Source organism: Vipera berus (genome assembly GCF_964194415.1).
Source record: "Vipera berus genome assembly, chromosome: 1".
NCBI lineage: Eukaryota > Metazoa > Chordata > Lepidosauria > Squamata > Viperidae > Vipera > Vipera berus.
In genome coordinates, this window is record NC_138202.1 from 3,945,590 (window position 1) to 3,963,032 (window position 17,443).

General features: G+C 46.2%; 1 protein-coding gene across 3 annotated transcripts in view; it reads right to left on the reverse strand.

Moving 5' to 3' along the window:
• Nucleotides 1-17,443, reverse strand: part of PIAS4 (protein inhibitor of activated STAT 4) — a 54,013-nt gene that overhangs the window by 34,276 nt on the left and 2,294 nt on the right. The window lies entirely within an intron of this gene.

The following is a 17,443-nucleotide window of genomic DNA, read 5'->3' on the forward strand; positions in this document are numbered from 1 at the left end:
TGTGTGTGTGTGTGTGTGTGAAAGCCCTAAGAAGCAGGCATATACATAGAATGAAGGCTACTGCTAAGCTTGTAAGCCGCCCTGAGTCTTCGGAGAAGGGCGGGATATAAATGGAATTAAAATAAAATAAAAATAAAATAAACAGAAATTTGGGGGTTGAATTGTGGCCGTAAGTCGAGGACTACCTGTTTTATGGAAGGTGGCCTGTTCGGAGTTTCTTCTTAATAACTCTGAAGTTTTATTCTGTGTATGACACATACATGTCACCGGAAGACATCTCTGCCCAAGGAGCCTAGAATTCAGGACTGATCAAACTACTACTACTACTACTACTACTACTACTACTACTACTACTACTACTATTATTATTATTATTATTATTATTATTATTATTATTATTATTATTATTATTATTCAAACAGGGTTGGTCAAAGTCAACACTTAGCTCTACCCTTATACCAGTTTCCTGGGCAACTCTAGCTTTAAAAAAAAACCCGAACACAGTTCTGGAAGCCAACATCCTTCTGCTTCATTTCCCCCATCCTGCTTTTCAAAATATCTCCAAAGGCAGCTGACGCCTAAATAAATAAATACGGTATCTCTGGATCACAGCAAAGGACAGGACAGGACAGAATAGAATTTTTTTAAAAAATGGAATGGAACGGAACAGAATATAGAACAGAACTAGAACTAGAACAGAACAGAGTAGAAGCCGGAAGGGACCTTGGAGGTCTTCCAGTCCAGCCCCCCACTCAAGCAGGGGACCCTATACCATTTCAGATAAGTTACTGTCTACTCTCTTCTTAAAAACCTCCAGTGATGGAGCGCCCACAACCTCTGGTGGCAAGCTGTTCCACTGGTTAATTGTCCTCACTGTCAGGAAGTTTCTCCTTAATTCCAGGTTGCTTCTCTCTTTGATCAATTTCCAACCATTGTTTTTCATCCTGCCCTCTGGTGCTTTGGGGAATAATTCGACCCCCTCTTTTTCTTTGTGGCAGCCCCTCAAATTGTGGAACACGGCTATCATGTCTCCCCTATTTCTTCTTTTCTTTAGACTAGCCCAGGGGTAGGCAACCTCGGCTCTTTTGTGACTCATGGACTTCAACTCCCAGAATTCCTGAGTCAGCTGGAGTCAGCTGAGTCCATGAGTCACAAAAGAGCCGAGGTTGCCTACCCCTGGACTAGCCAAACCCAAGTCCTGCAGACGTTCTTCATGTTTTAGAGCGCTCTTCAAAGGTGGCCAGATGTGTAGCAGACCTGGGCATTTTACAGCGCCCAGACCACATACTGAACCCTTAAATGTCCCTGTCCGGCCTGCGGGAGGTCAGTTAGATATCAAATGTAACAAGAGGCTGTCTTTGAGTTACAACCATTTGTTTAGTGACCATTTGAAGCTGCAATGGCACTGAAAAATATTCACTTAGGGACTGTTTATTCCCTACTTATGACCAGCGCAGCACCCCCAGTGGTCAGGTGAAGAAAATTCGGATGCTTGGCAACCGGTTCCTATTTACGACGGTTGCAGTGTCCCGGGAGTCACGTGATCGCCTTGTGCGACCTTCTGACAAGCAAAGTCAAGGGGGAAGCCAGATTCACTTAACAACCGCGTCACCAGCTTAACAGCTGCAGCGATTCACTTAACAACTGTGGCAAGAAAAGTCGTAAAATGGGGCAAAGCTCGCTTAAGACATTTCTCGCTTGACAACTTACGAGCAGAACGGAGCCCAACGTTTCTGTCGTTAAGTGAGACATTTGTTAAGTGAGCTTTGCCCCATTTTACGAGCTTTCCTGCCACAGTTGCTAAGTGAATCGCTGCAGTCGTTCAGCTACTAAGACGGTTGCTAAATGAATCTTTTTTTTTTTAAAATCCCATTTATATCCCGCCCTTCTCCGAAGACTCAGGGCGGCTTACAATTTTAAAGCACAAATCAACGTGCTTAGCAATAGCCTTCATTCTAATTTAATCTATTTTTAACTTTTGTATGTTAGATTTTAATTGCCCTGTACACCGCCCTGAGTCCCTCGGGAGAAGGGCAGTATATAAATCTAATAATAAATAAATAAATAAATATATGCATGCCTGCTTATTAGGGCTTTCACACACACACCAAGCGGCATTATTACAAAGTCAGCTTACCGTATATACTTGAGTATAAGCCGAATTTTTCAGCCCACTTTTTGGGCTGAAAAATTCCACTTCGGCTTATACTCCAGTCAACAAAAAAACTTACCGAGGACTTGTGCGCGGCCGAGGCTTTGGTGCTTCCGGGATCGCACGCACCTCTCCCAAGCCACCGCCGTCCGGAGACCTGCCGAAGTTTGGGGAGGTTTGGGGAGGTGCGCGCGCACCTCCCCAAACCTCCCCAAACGTCGGCAGGTCTCCGGACGGCGGCGGCTTGGGAGAGGTGCGCACGATCCTGGAAGCACCGAAGCCTCGGCCGCGCGCAAGTCCTCGGTAAGCTCCGGGCAGTCACTTGCTTCGCGTCTCCTGAGGGAAGGGGGGGCGACTGGAGCGGGCGTTTCCTCGCCTGCTGGGCGCCGCGATTTGCCCGGGGAACGCGCGGGCCCCGAATGGCAGCGTGGAGCGAGGAAGCGGACAGCCAGGGCTTCCCCGAGAGCCGCGGCCACACAAGGTATTCCTGTGTATTCAGGCTTGCAAAATGGCGGATCGAGCCTCTGCTGGCGGCAGAGGCTTGCAGAGCGCGGATCCAGCCTCCGCCGGCGGCGGAGGCTTGCAGAACGGCGGATCGGCTTATACTCGAGTCAATAACTTTTTCCAGTTTTTGGGGGTGAAATTGGGGGTCTCGGCTTATACTCGAGTCGGCTTATACTCAAGTATATACGGTAATTGCCCCCAACAATCTGGGTCCTCATTTTACCTACCTGGGAAGGATGGAAGGCTGAGTCAACCTTGAGCCTGGTGGGATGCGAACCTGCACTAATTTGCAGGCAGCTGGTGTTACTTTAGGAGGCATTAGCCCACTGCTCCACCAAGGCAATGGCTTCGCCATTGTCTTTGCCAGCTTGAAGGCCGCCAAAGGGAATGATCACACGGTCTCCCGGGACACTGCAACCGTCCTAAATATGAGTCGGCTGCCAAGCGTCCGAATTTTGACATGAGCCTGGGGGATGCTGCAACGGTCGTTAAGGGTGAAAATGGTCAGAAGTCACTTTTTCCCCCCCAGTGCTATTGTAACTTGGAACGTTCGCTAAACGAAGTGCTGTTAGTCGAGGACTGCCGGTATATACCGTATTTCCCCCGAAAATAAGACCCAACCGTAAAATAAGCCTTAGCGTGACTTTTCAGGATGCACGTAATATAAGCCCCACCCCAAAAATAAGCCCCAGTTAAGATTGTCAGTCAGAGGCATTTAGTACCGTATTTCCCCGAATATAAGCCCTAACTGGAAAAGAAGCCTTAGCACGTGTTTTGGAGCAAAAATTCATATAAGACTCGGTCTTATTTTGGGGGAAAGACGGATAACGGAAGCTGACTAAGGGATTGCTAACCAGCGGTCGGTGGCCGAGTGCCGGGTCGCAGCCCGTTCGAAACCAGGCCGTGGAAGTGGTGGCTGAGCTCACAGGCACACAAAGGTGCCAAAGTGCATTTGCGAAAGCAACGTGCACACACGCAAAACCGTTCCTTGTAACCCCGGAGCTGCTGCTGCCGTCGCCGCTATCGCTGCTCCGCCGAGCCGGAAAGGTTGGAGATCTCTGATCAAGATCTCCCGGGCTAGGACTATGGGCAAAACGGGCACCGGGAAGGTACTAAGGCAAAAGCCCAGGGTGTCACCTGCTCTTCAAGGTGGATCCAGGAAGTGTCCCGCCAGGTAAAGTTAAAGATGGAAAAATCTCCATGGATTGGGAGAGGGGAGGGAGGGAGGGAGGGAGGGACCAAGAGCAACTCAAAAGCCACAGCCACTCTAGGCCTGCTAGGGTTTAGCCGAAGCCCGGTTGCGGCTAAAAAAAAATTAAAACAAACAGGAACGCACAAAGCTGCCTTGTTCTAGGGAGCCAAGTCAACCTATAAATAACTCCACAATCCAGGTTAGGACTTGTAGCAACTCTGCAGTTGGTTCTTTAGGCCGGGGATTAAATAGGAGAGATTCAACAGGCAACGAAAAGCGCTAATGTGCTTGTCTGACAACCGCAGGCAATCCTCGACTTACGACAGTCCAGACACCGTTCAAAGTTACGACGGCGCTGGGGGCAAAAAAACCGACTTAGGACCGTTCTTCACACTTACTTGACCACTGCGGTATATTCCCCAAGGACACGTGATCAAAATTCAGACCCTTGCCAACTGACTCACATTTTATGACGGTTGCGAAGTCCCCCCGGGGGGGGGGGTCACGTGATCCCCTTTTGTGGCCTTCTGACAAAGTCACTGGGAGAGCCGGATTTGTTTAACGACGGTATTACTAATTAACAGCTGCGGTGATTCACTTAACAACGGTGGCAAGAAAAGTTGTAAAACGGGGCAAAACTCACATAAAAAAATGTTTCGCTTAGCCACAAAAAATGTGGGGCTCAATCGCGGTTGTAAGTCAAGGACTAGCTGCAGTTCAGATTTGTGGTTGTTGCGGACTTTCTCAAGCCACAGCAAAAGGGATTTCTTTCCCCATTTCTGTCAAATGATCCTCTATAGCCGTGTTTCAGAAGTCGGGGACGACAAGTACAGGTAATCCTCGACTTACAACCATTTACTTAACGACGGCAGTTACAGCAGCACTGAGAAAAAGGAACTTGCGAAGAGTCCGCACACTTTCGACCGTTGCAGGAGCACCATCCCCAGGGACGCACAATCAAAATTGGGCCACTGGCACGTATTTACGACGGTCGCAGCCTCCCGGGGGTTACGTGATCCCCATTCGTCAGCAGCTTCCGCCAGGTCAGCAGAGGAAGGCGGACTCCCTTAATGACCCCATGACTCACTTAACCACTGCAGTGGTTCGCTTAATTATGGCACACAAAAAAATGGTTCTAAAATCAGGTGTGGCTCACTTAGCTGCCTTGCTTAGCAATGGAAAATCGGCTGTCAATTAGACTGACAGACAGACAGACATATACGTACATACATGCCTTGGTGGAGCAGTGGGCTAATGCCTCCTTCAGTAACACCAGCTGCCTGCAATTAGTGCAGGTTCGAGTCCCACCAGGCTCAAGGTTGACTCAGCCTTCCATCCTTCCCAGGTAGGTAAAATGAGGACCCAGATTGTTGGGGGCAATTAAGCTGACTTTGTAATAATGCCGCTGGGGGGGGGGCTGAAAGCCCTAATAAGCAGGCATATACATAGAATGATTTGTGCTTTAGATTGTAAGCCACCCTGAGTCTTCGGAGAAGGGCGGAATATAAATGGGATTAAAATAAAATAAATAAATAAATAAATACAGAGGTAGATAATAGAGAGAGATATTATAAATAATGATAGATAGATGATAGATAGATAGATAGATAGATAGATAGATAGATAGATAGATAGATAGATAGATAGATAGATAGGACAGATATAAGTAGATTATAGATAGATGATAGATAGATAGATAGATAGATAGATAGATAGATAGATAGATAGATAGATAGATAGATAGATAGATAGATAGATAGACAGACAGACAGACAGACAGACAGACGGACAGGACAGACATGATAGAGGTAGATGATAGATAAATAGATAGATAGATAGATAGATAGATAGATAGATAGATAGACAGACAGACAGACAGACGGACAGGACAGACATGATAGAGGTAGATGATAGATAAATAGATAGATAGATAGATAGATAGGACAGACAGATATGACAGAGGAAGATGATAGATATAGATATATAAATATAGATATAGAGCAACTATGGTCAATTAGAACAGGCAGGCTCATTCATTACACGATCAATGAGTAGGGCGCGAAGTCAATTGGGTTTATAAGTAAAGTCCCCACCCCTAATGCCTACTCTGATGACGCTGACAGTGGATCAGCGAAAGCTAAGACCGTCGATTTTTAGATTTTATAAATGGTCAATTTTATTGTTTTATGGTTCTTAAACAATAAACAGCTATTTTACAATTATCCCAGAGTTCAAGAAATTTATAAAAGGTAAAGGTAAAGGTTCCCCCGCACACGCGTGCTAGTCGTTTCCAACTCTAGGGGCCGGTGCTCATCTCCGTTTCAAAGCCAAAGAGCCAGCGCTTGTCCGAGGACGTCTCCGTGGTCATGTGGCCGGCATGACTAGACGCCAAAGGCGCACGGAACGCTGTTACCTTCCCACCGGAGTGGTCCCTATTTTTCTACTTGCATTTTTACGTGCTTTCGAACAGCTAGGTTGGCAGAAGCTGGGACGAGTAACAGGCGCTCACACTGTTACCATTGCACAATTTATACCATTGCACAAATATGCTTGGGATTTGTATTTTTAGAGTTATTAGGGACAGATAATAGATAGATACGATAGAAAGATAATAGAGATAGATAGATAACCTTTATTGTCATTTTTTACTGGGGGCACACTGGCACACATTAAAGATGAAATTTAGTTCCTTGCTCTCAAAGTGCACACATACACAACACACATTTAAACATCCTATATACAACATTTGTATAGACCTCCTACACCCTTACATATAAGTAACATATAAACGATAGTCCTAAATTGAGGAATAACTGTGAAAGCAAAATCTGAAATTACCACCTAGCCCGCCCCCATCCCAGACCTCTCTTATCTCTAACATGGTTTGTGTCCCGGTAAATCTGATTCAGACCAACTAGCTCTGGCCTCGTCAACCAGCAGCCCCCTCGTTTTGCGGTCTGTATCTGGCAGAGCACCCCCCCCCCAATCTGCCAGCCACGGTTGGTGAGCAGGGTTGGACTTGCTGAGTCACAATCCAGACAGGCTTGCCATAAACCCAGTGGCGGAACTGGAGACAGCCCAGAAGCCGTGATGGCCCAGGAACAAAACAATCCAGCATCACCACCCGCAGTCCCTAAAATAGAGGCTGAGAAACCTTGTCAAACCTTTTCAGTGCAAGGTACGAGATCTTAAAACACCCGGTGCTAGCTCCTAAAAAAAAAACGCGGGGTTGCTAACTTGAAGCCCGAAGCACACTACAAGCAGGGGAGAGAAAATCAAGCGTGTTTGCAGAGAATATTCAGAAAGACAGCATAATCTGGAAAGCTGTAAATAAACCTTCATCCAGAATAAAAACAACAACAACGAGGATGAGGAGGAAGGAGAAGAAGAGGAAGAATAGGAGAGGGGAGGAAGGAAGGAAGGAAGGAAGGAAGGAAGGAAGGAAGGGAGGGAGGGAGGGAGGGAGGGAGGGAAGGAAGGAAGGAAGGAAGGAAGGAAGGAAGGAAGGAAGGAAGGAAGGAAGGAAGGAAGGAAGGAAGGAAGGAAGGAAGGAAGGAAAAGTGAAAGGAAGGAAGGAAGAAAGAAAGAAAGAAAGAAAGAAAGAAAGAAAGAAAGAAAGAAAGAAAGAAAGAAAGAGAAAGGAAGGAAGAAAGAAAGAAAGAAAGAAAGAAAGAAAGAAAGAAAGAAAGAAAGAAAGAAAGAAAGAAAGAAAGAAAGAAAGAAAGAAAGAAAGATGGAAAAGCCTGGGACAATACAACAGCTAAATTTCCAATTCAGACTTCAACTTTGCCACCAAACTGTGTGGCTCTCTAAGCATGAATAAGGAAAGGTGGTGATCAATCCTTCTATATAGAAATAAAACCACAGGTAGTCCTCAAAATACAACAGTTCATTTAGTGACTGTTCAAAGTTACAACGGCCCTGAAAAAAAATGAGTTGGGAAAATGAGTTTTTTCAGGCGTACAACCGCTGCAGCGTCCCCACAAAATTCAGATGCTTGGCAACTGGTTCATATTTATAACGGTTGTGTGTCCCGGGGGGGGGGGGGGTGTCACATGATCCCCTTTTGGGACCTTCTGACAAGCAGAGTCAATGGGGGGAAGCCAGATTCCCTTAACAACCGTGTCATTAACAACTGCAGTGATTCACTTAGCAACAGTGGCAAGGAAGGTCGTAAAATGAGTCAAAGTTCACTTAACAAATATTTCACTTAGGCGCATAAATTTGGGGCTCCATTGCGGTCATAAGTTGAGGATGAACTGTATACAGCCAGTCCTCGACGTACGACCATAATTAATCCAGGAATTGCAGCCGTAAATCACGACGATGAGTAAAATCAAAGGATCCACATTATTAGAACTAAATTTCTGGCCTTCTTTTCACAGTAATGGTTAAGCAAGCCCAGCGGTCGTTACGCCAGTGCAGCGGTCTTTATGTGAACGGGCATTTTTTTGCGGAAAGCCAGTGGGGGGGGGAAAAAAACAACCCACACTTGCAAATCGCAGTCGTACCTGACTGCAGAATGCGTGACGGGTCGTAAAGCTGACCTGCCCGAATATGCAGCCGCATGACCGCTGGGTGAGCAGCGCGAGGGTTTATGATGTCTGGGAGTGCTTGATGGGCCATGAAGGTGTTCCAGGGACTTTGTAACTTTCCTGATAAAATGCGAGGTTGTTAAGCAAAGTCGGCCTGCTTTTCTTTTACAAGTCTCTTCAAATCTTTGCTAGTAACCACGTCTAGGTCCTCAGGCAAGAAACCACGGAAACAACAACGCTCCTGCAAGACCTTAAGAACTGCAGAGGGATGGATGGATGGATAGATCGATTGATATAGATTGATAGATGGATGGATGGATACATGGATGGATATAGGTAGGTAGGCAGGTAGGCAGGCAGGCAGACAGATATGCCAGATAGCTAGATATATAGATAGATCGATACAGATTGATTGATATAGATCAGACATGTCAAACACAAGGCCCAGGGGCTGGATCCGGCCCGCGAAGTGGTTTCATGTGGCCCGCGAAGCCATCCTGGAAACAGTGAGGGCACGGCCCCCACTGCCTTGGCCCTGGCCCAGAGACCCTCCTCCTGCCAGAGACCCTCAGATCTGTCCCACTCCTGCACAGGCCCCCATAGGCACCCTTGATGCGAATGATGTAGAGCTGGCCATGCCCACCCAGTAGGCCATACGCGCTCTAGCCATGCCCACCCAGTAGGCCACGCCCACCCTGGCCATACCCACCCGGCCCCTTGAGGGCAACCGCAATGCTGATGCGGCCCTCAATGAAATTGAGTCTGACACCCCTGATATAGATGATAGATGGATGGATGGATGGATACATGGATGCAGATAGATAGATAGATAGATAGATAGATAGATAGATAGATAGATAGATAGATAGATAGATAGATGATAGATAGATAGATAGATAGATAGATAGATAGATAGATAGATAGATAGATAGATAGATATGGATGGATAGATAGCTAGATACATAGATCGATATAGATGATGGATGGATACATGAATGGATGGATGGATGGATATAGGTAGGTAGGATATAGATAGATGATAGATAGATAGATAGATAGATAGATAGATAGATAGATAGATAGATAGGCAGTCAGAGATGGATGGATGGATGGATAGATAATGCCAGATAGCTAGATATATAGATAGATTGATATAGATTGATCGATATAGATGATAGATGGATGGATGGATACATGGATGCATATACGTAGAGATAGATAATTAGATAGATAGATAGATAGATAGACAGACAGACAGACAGACAGACAGACAGATAGATAGATAGATATGGATGGATAGATACATACATAGATCGATATAGATGATAGATGGATGGATACATGAATGGATGAATGGATATAGGTAGGTAGGATAGAGATAGATAGATAGATAGATAGATAGATAGATAGATAGATAGATAGATAGATAGATAGATAGATAGATGATAGATGATAGATGGATGGATACATGAATGGAAGGATGGATGGATGGATATAGGTAGGTAGGTAGGTAGGTAGGATGGATGGATAGAGAGAGATAAGCAGTCAGAGATGGATGGATGGATGGATGGATAATTGCAGATAGCTAGATATATAGATCGATATAGATGATGGATGGATACATGAATGGATGGATGGATATAGGTAGGTAAGATAGATAGATAGATAGATAGATAGATAGATAGATAGATAGATAGATAGATAGATAGATGCCAGATAGCTAGAGATATAGATAGATCGATATAGATGATAGCTAGAGATATAGATTGATCAATAAAGATAGATGAGAGATCAATATGGATAGATCAATATAGATGATAGCTAGATATATACAGATTGATCGATAAATATAGATGATAGCTAGAGATATAGATTGATATAGATGATAGCTAGAGATATAGATGGATTGATCGATAAAGATAGATGACAGACAGATGTCCACATGACTAGACCGAGGGCAAAATTTGTCAAGGAAAAGGGCAAAATAACCAGCCAGCTTACAATACAGGCAGTCCTCGACTTAGCATCAGAACTGAGCCCCAAATTTCCGTTGCTAAGTGAGACATTTGTGAGTTCTGCCCCATTTTCTTGCCCTAGTTGTTATGTCAATCACCAGTCCTTAAGCGAGTCACACTGTTGTTCAGTGAATCTGGCTTCCCCCGATGATTTTGCCCGTCGGAAGGTCGCAAAAGGCGATCACGATGTGACGCCCCCCCCCGGGGACACTGCGACCGTCATAAATATGAGTCAGTTGCGCAGCATCTGAATTTTTGATCACGTGACCACAGGGACACTGCAACGGTCGGTCGCACCTTTGAAAAACGGTCCCCAGTCGCTTTTTTCCCCCCAGTACCATTGTGACTTTGAACGGTTACTAAATGAACCGCTGTTAAGCCTGTACAGAATTTAGCCACAAGCGAAACAAACACAAACGATTGCTGGGGATAAGCGCCACTTCCTAGTATTGCTTAGGCAACCTGGGCTCTTTGATGACTGGTGGACTTCAACTCCCAGAATTCCTGAGCCAGCCTGGCTCAGCTTGGAAACCTCTCCCTTTCCCCTCAGCATGGCTGGCTCAGGAATTCTGGGAATTGAAGTCCACAAATCTTACTAGACCAGGGGTAGGCAACCTCGGCTCTTTGATGACTGGTGGACTTCAACTCCCAGAATTCCTGAGCCAGCTATGCTGAGGGGAAAGGGAGAGGTTTCCAAGTTGAGCCATGCTGGCTCAGGAATTCTGGGAGTTGAAGTCCACCAGTCATAAAGGAGCCAAGGTTCCCCACCCCTGCTATAGACCAACTCTACATCCGGTGGAATTACTCGTTTGTACTTTTAGAGCAGGGGTCTTCAAACTTGGCCCTTTTATGACTCGTGGACTTCAACTCCCAGAATTCCTGAGCCAGCCATGCTGAGGGGAAAGGGAGAGGTTTCCATGCTGACTCAGGAATTCTGGGAGTTGAAGTCCACGAGTCATAAAAGAGCCAAGGTTGCCTACCCCTGGCTTAGCTCATCTTTCTTCCGTTAAATGGGATGGAAAACTTTCATTCTCCAGTGAAGGAAGCGGTTTGTGACAAGCCTATTTTTATTTTTTATAAAAAACTTCACGAGATTGCAGGTACGTCCTCGACCACGACGGAGCCCCGAATTTCCGTTGCTAAGCGAGACGTTCGTTTAGGGAGCTTTGCCCCCATTTTACGACCTTTCGTGTCGCAGGGCTTAAGCGAATCACTGCAGTTGTTAAGTTAGTAGTAACACAGCCGCTAAGTGAGCGCGTCTTCCCCCTTGACTTTGCCGGTCAGGAAAGGTCGCAAAAGGGGATCACGTGGGCCTCCCCCCTCCCCGGGGACGCCACAACTGTCATAAATGTGAGTCAGTTGGCAAGCGTCAGAATTTTGATCACGGGGAGGCGGCAACGATTGTGTGAAAAAAACGTCGCTACCCGTTGTAACTTCAAACAGTCACTCAATGGCTGTAAGTCAAAGATCACCTTACTGACCTAGAAGGCGTTACAACGGGGCCCTGACTACGCATTCCCTTTCCAAATATTTTCTTTGAAATCACACACACACACACAAAACACAAAACCCCACAAAGCAGCTTCGTTCCTTCGTGTGGAGAATCAAAACAGTGGCTCCATTGATGAAAGGAAGAAAGAAGATTAGCCGTTAGGTGAAGCTTTTTATCTTCATCGATAGGAAAGGATGTTTTTTTAAGAATAAAAACAAAAACAAATCAAAACCAGACATCGAGTTTATTAAAGAGCTTGCTTGGGGGAAAAAACCTGCTTTTGGACGAGAAGGTCTCCGAACACAGAAATGTTGTGAAACGCAAAAGAGCACCAAATACAAACACACAACCCCCCAAAGAAAAACGACCAAGGCTTTACGCAGAAATAGACAGAAGAAAACAGACCGAGGTTAAAGGAATTCTGCTGGTGTTTTTGCCCACCTTTGGAAAGAATTATAACTAATACTGACGGTCTCAAACACCTGTGGATTTTTCCACAGGAGAACAGGTAATCCTCGGCTTACGACTCACAACTGAGTCCAAAATTTCCATAGCTAAGCGAAACAGTTGTTAAACAGCGAGAGCGCAGACTTATATACCGCTTCACCGCACCTTTATAGCCCTCTCTAAATCGGTTTACAGTCAGCATATTGCCCCCCCCTCCCACACCAACAATCTGGGTTCCTCATGACTTTTGTTGTCACCGTCGTTAAATGAATCACTGCAGTTGTTACTAACACGGTTATTGAGCGAGTCTGGCTTCCCCACTGACTTTGCTCGTCAGAAGGTCGCAAAAGGGGATCTCGTGACCCCGAGACGCTGCAGCCATCATAAATACATGCCAAGTGCCAAGCTTTTGAATTTTGATCACGGGACCCTGGGGGACGCTGCAACGGTCGTGTGAAAAACGGCCGCAAGTCCATTTTTTTACGTGGCTGCTGCAACTCTGAGCGGTCACGAAACGAATCCTTCTAAGCAAAGGACTACCTGTCTGAAACGCAAGGCTGCTTGAACAAACGTGTCACCCGCAACTTTCAAGATTTCACAACAGCACCCCTTTGGGCTGTGTTCTTTATTTATTTTTATTTTATTTTAATCCCATTTATATCCCACCCTTTTCCGAAGACTCAGGGCGGCTTACAATTTAAGCACAAACCAATGTGCTTAGCAATATGCTTAGCAATGTTCTTAGCCTCTTTCCGAACCGATTCAAACTTGAAATCCCAATAATTTCAATCCACTTTTAACCAACCTTGAAACCACCACGCTGCTTTTCCCTCAGTATCTTCCCTATTTTAAAAACCTGGTTTATGACCTGTAGTACCAATCATGATGGCTGGATCCTCTCACTTTACTCTAGAATCCAGTTAAGCCTCCATCTCCTCTAGAGGGGGGAAGGGGGGGGAGAAGACACCCACGCACCCACCCACACCCCAAACCACTCTGAGCCGCTTTGAGTCAAAGGTGTTACGACGCGTAGCTTATCGAGTCAGCTTCCAAAGACCAGGAACATACTGTAAAGTTTTGAGATCACTCGTGTATTTTATTATAACTTAAGTCTGCCTTAATTAGGAGCAAGCAATTGCATGGAAATAAATACCAAAGAGAAGAAATAAAGCCGGCTAATCAAAATAGGCATTTTAAAAAAAAAAAAAAAACCCGCTCTGAAGCCGCGTGAATAATGAAGTATTTGTTCTCACCTCCTCCTAAGAAGATTTAGTCCTAAGTATGTGGATAAGCAGCTGAGCCTCTATATTTTACTTTATGCATTACAGACACACAATTATTCTAACCAGATATAGCTTGATGACAAGAATAAATTCGATAAAGCCAACGAGCTAAAGATGATGCATGCTGAAGTTGTTCAGTTAATACAGGTAGTTCTCAACTTACAACCATTCGTTTAGAGAGGGTTCAAAGTCACAACGGCCGTGGATAAAGCGACACAACCGTTTTTTCAGGCTTGCAACCGTTGCAGCATTCCCCCGAGGTCAAAACTGACCGCTGGCATGTATTTATGACAATTGCAGGGTCCCACGATCACGGGATCCCCTTCTGCGATCTTCCGACAAGCAAAGCCAATGGGGGAAGTAAGATTCACTTAAAACAACCGTGTTTGTTAACTTCCCTTAACTGTGTGGCAAGAAAGGTCGTAAAATCGGACACTTGACAACTGTCTTGCTTAGCAATGGATATATATATATATATTTTTATTCCATTTATATCCCGCCCTTCTCCGAAGACTCAGGGCGGCTTACAAGCTTAGCAGTAGCCTTCATTCTATGTATATGCCTGCTTATTAGGGCTTTCACACACACACCCCCAAGCGGCATTATTACAAAGTCAGCTTAATTACCCCCAACAATCTGGGTCCTCATTTTACCTACCTGGGAAGGATGGAAGGCTGAGTCAACCTTGAGCCTGGTGGGACTCGAACCTGCACTAATTGCAGGCAGCTGGTGTTACTTAAGGAGGCATTAGCCCACTGCTCCAGCAAGGCTCAGTTGTGGTCATTAAGGTGAGGACTAGCTCTGAGGGCAAAGGCATTTTTAGCACTCACTTTTCATAGGGCCCTCCCCCCCCCCGAAACATTTAATATTTGCCTTGGGACACATCTAGGAAACAACAGTGCACAACATTTGCTTTCAGGAGACACCACAAAGCCATTCCAGGAGCTTTTGTCACTGTTAAATTACGGGTAAAGCAGCAATCAAAAGGCGGTCTATAAATACAAGGTCCCAAAGATGCTTTTTTCCCCAAAAGGCAACTGGACTTTTTTGTTTTTCCCCCTTTGGAAACATTTTGCTTCTCATCCCAAAAGCTTGAGCAGGGGGCTAGACTAGAAGACCTCCAAAGTCCCTTCCAATTCTGTTATTCTGCTTCTTCAAGTTCTAAGTGTTCGTACTTAGAAGAGGCTTCTTGCACGAGAAGCAAAAGGTTTTCAAAGGAGAAACGACCAAGAAAGTCCAGCCGCCTTTTGGGAAAAGCACCCTTGAGACAACCATAACTTGGATGATTGAGAATCTCTGTAGACATTATAAAAACGAGGGACTGAATCTGGCAGGTTGCTTTCGGCTCCAGATAATAATACTTTTTTTGACATTAAAGCTGTCCATTTGTCATCCTCCTCTCAAACAGATGGGTTTCTTCTGCCTTCATGAGGAACACAGATGGGATGCCACAGGAGCATGTAAACTCATACACACATATACACATACACAGGTAGTCCTCGACTTACGACAATTGAGCCCAAAATTGCTGCTGCTAAGTGAGACGTTTGTGAGTTTTGCTCCATTTCAAAACCTTTCTTGCCACAGTTGTTAAGGGAATCACTGCAGCTGTTAAGTTAGTAGCGGGGTTGTTAAGCGAATCTGTTTTCCCCACTGACTTTGCTGATGAAAAGCTCACAAAAAGCTCACATGACCCCGGGACATTGCATCTGTGATATATATACACCAGTCAGTTGCCCAGCGTCTGAATTTTGATCCCGTAATGTGGGGATGCTGCAACGGTCGTGTGAAAAACGGTCTAAGTCGCTTTGTTCAGTGCCACTGTAACTTTTTAGTTTTATTATTAAATTAGTTTAGTTTTATTAAATTTTTATACCGCCCTTCTCCCGAGGGACTCAGGGCGGTGAACAGGGCATATAATAAAAATACAAAACTACAAAAGTTAAAATAGAATTAAATTAATGCCCAAGATAAAACTATAAAATATACAAATATTTAAAACCCAAATTAACTCCCCATCAGGCCAGGCCAGCTTGTTCAAACAGGTGGGTCTTTAACCCGCGTCGGAAGGAGCGGAGATCCGGTGCCATCCGGAGCTCCACCGGCAGTTGATTCCACAAAGCCGGGGCGCCCACAGAGAAGGCCCTCCCCCTGGGGGCCACCAGCCGGCATTCTCTGACTGGAGGCACCCTGAGGAGGCCCTCTCTGTGGGAACGCACAGGGCGGAGGGGAGTTGACGCCGGCAGCAGGTGGTCCCCGAGGTATTCCGGACCCATGCCATGTAGGGACTTAAAAACCATCACTAAGACCTTGAACCTCACCCGGAAGACAACTGGTAACCAATGTAGCTCGCGGAGCAAAGGTGTAACATGGGAGTACCGGGAAACTCCCAAGACAACTCTCGCGGCCGCATTCTGTACCAGTTGGAGCCTCCGAGTGGTCTTCAAGGGAAGCCCCATGTAGAGAGCATTACAGTAGTCAAGGCGAGAGGTCACGAGCGCATGAGTGACCGTACACAGGGCATCCCGGTCCAGATAGGGCCGCAACTGGCGCACCAGGCGAACCTGGGCGAAAGCCCCCCTAGTCACAGCTGCTACATGATCTTCCAAAGTAAGTCGTGAATCTAGGAGGACTCCCAAGTTGCGAGCCCTATCCACGGGGGGTAACAGCTCACCCCCCATAGAAAGAGATGTAACATTTTGAATGTCCCGGGATGCCGGAATGTACAGCCACTCAGTCTTGTCCGGGTTGAGTTGAAGTCTGTTCCTCCCCATCCAGACCCGAACCGCCTCCAGGCAACGGGACATCACAGCGAGGGCATCACTGGGGTGGTTTGGGGTAGAAATAAAAAGTTGGGTATCATCAGCATATTGATGATACCCAACTCCAAAACCACGAATGATCTCACCCAGCGGTTTCATGTAGATGTTGAACAGGAGAGGCGAGAGAACCGACCCCTGAGGAACTCCACAAACGAGAGACCTAGGGGTCGATCTCTGCCCCCCTGCCAACACCGACTGCGAACGTCCCAGGAGATAGGAGGAGAACCACCGAAGAACTGTGCCTCCCACTCCCAATCCCCTGAGACGCCGCAGCAGGATACCATGGTCGATGGTATCGAAAGCCGCTGAGAGGTCTAATAGGACTAGGACAGAGGAACATCCCCTATCCCGAGCCCTCCAGAGATCATTCACCAGAGCGACCAATGCCGTCTCCGTGCTGTACCCGGGCCTGAAACCCGATTGGTACGGATCCAGATAATCCGCTTCATCCAGGACCAGAGGAAGCTGATGCGCCACCACACTCTCAACAACCTTCGCAAGAAAGCGAAGGTTGGAGACTGGACGAAAGTTGTTCAACACAGCTGGGTCCAAGGCAGGCTTCTTGAGGAGGGGTCTCACCACCGCCTCCTTCAAGACGGTGGGGAAATTACCCTCACTCAAAGAAGCAGATATCACCGCCTGGAACCAGCCTCGTGTCCTCTCCCTAGCTGCATAAACCAGCCAGGAAGGGCACGGGTCCAATAAACATGTGGTGGAGCTCAGCCTCCCCATAATCCTGTCCACTTCATCAGGGGTCACAGAATCAAACTCCTCCCAGATACTTCAAACGGTCACTAAGCAAATGGTTGTAAGTCAAGGACTGCCTGTATTTAGATTTCTAATTTCCAACTGACCTCCCACAGGCCGGATGGGGAATTCTAGTCACATGACCACGGGGATGCTGCAAGAGTTGTAAGTGCGAAAAACGGTCCTAAGCTTGTGGTGCTGTTGTAACTTCGAATGGTCACTAAATAAACTGTTGTAAGTTGAGGACTCTTTCT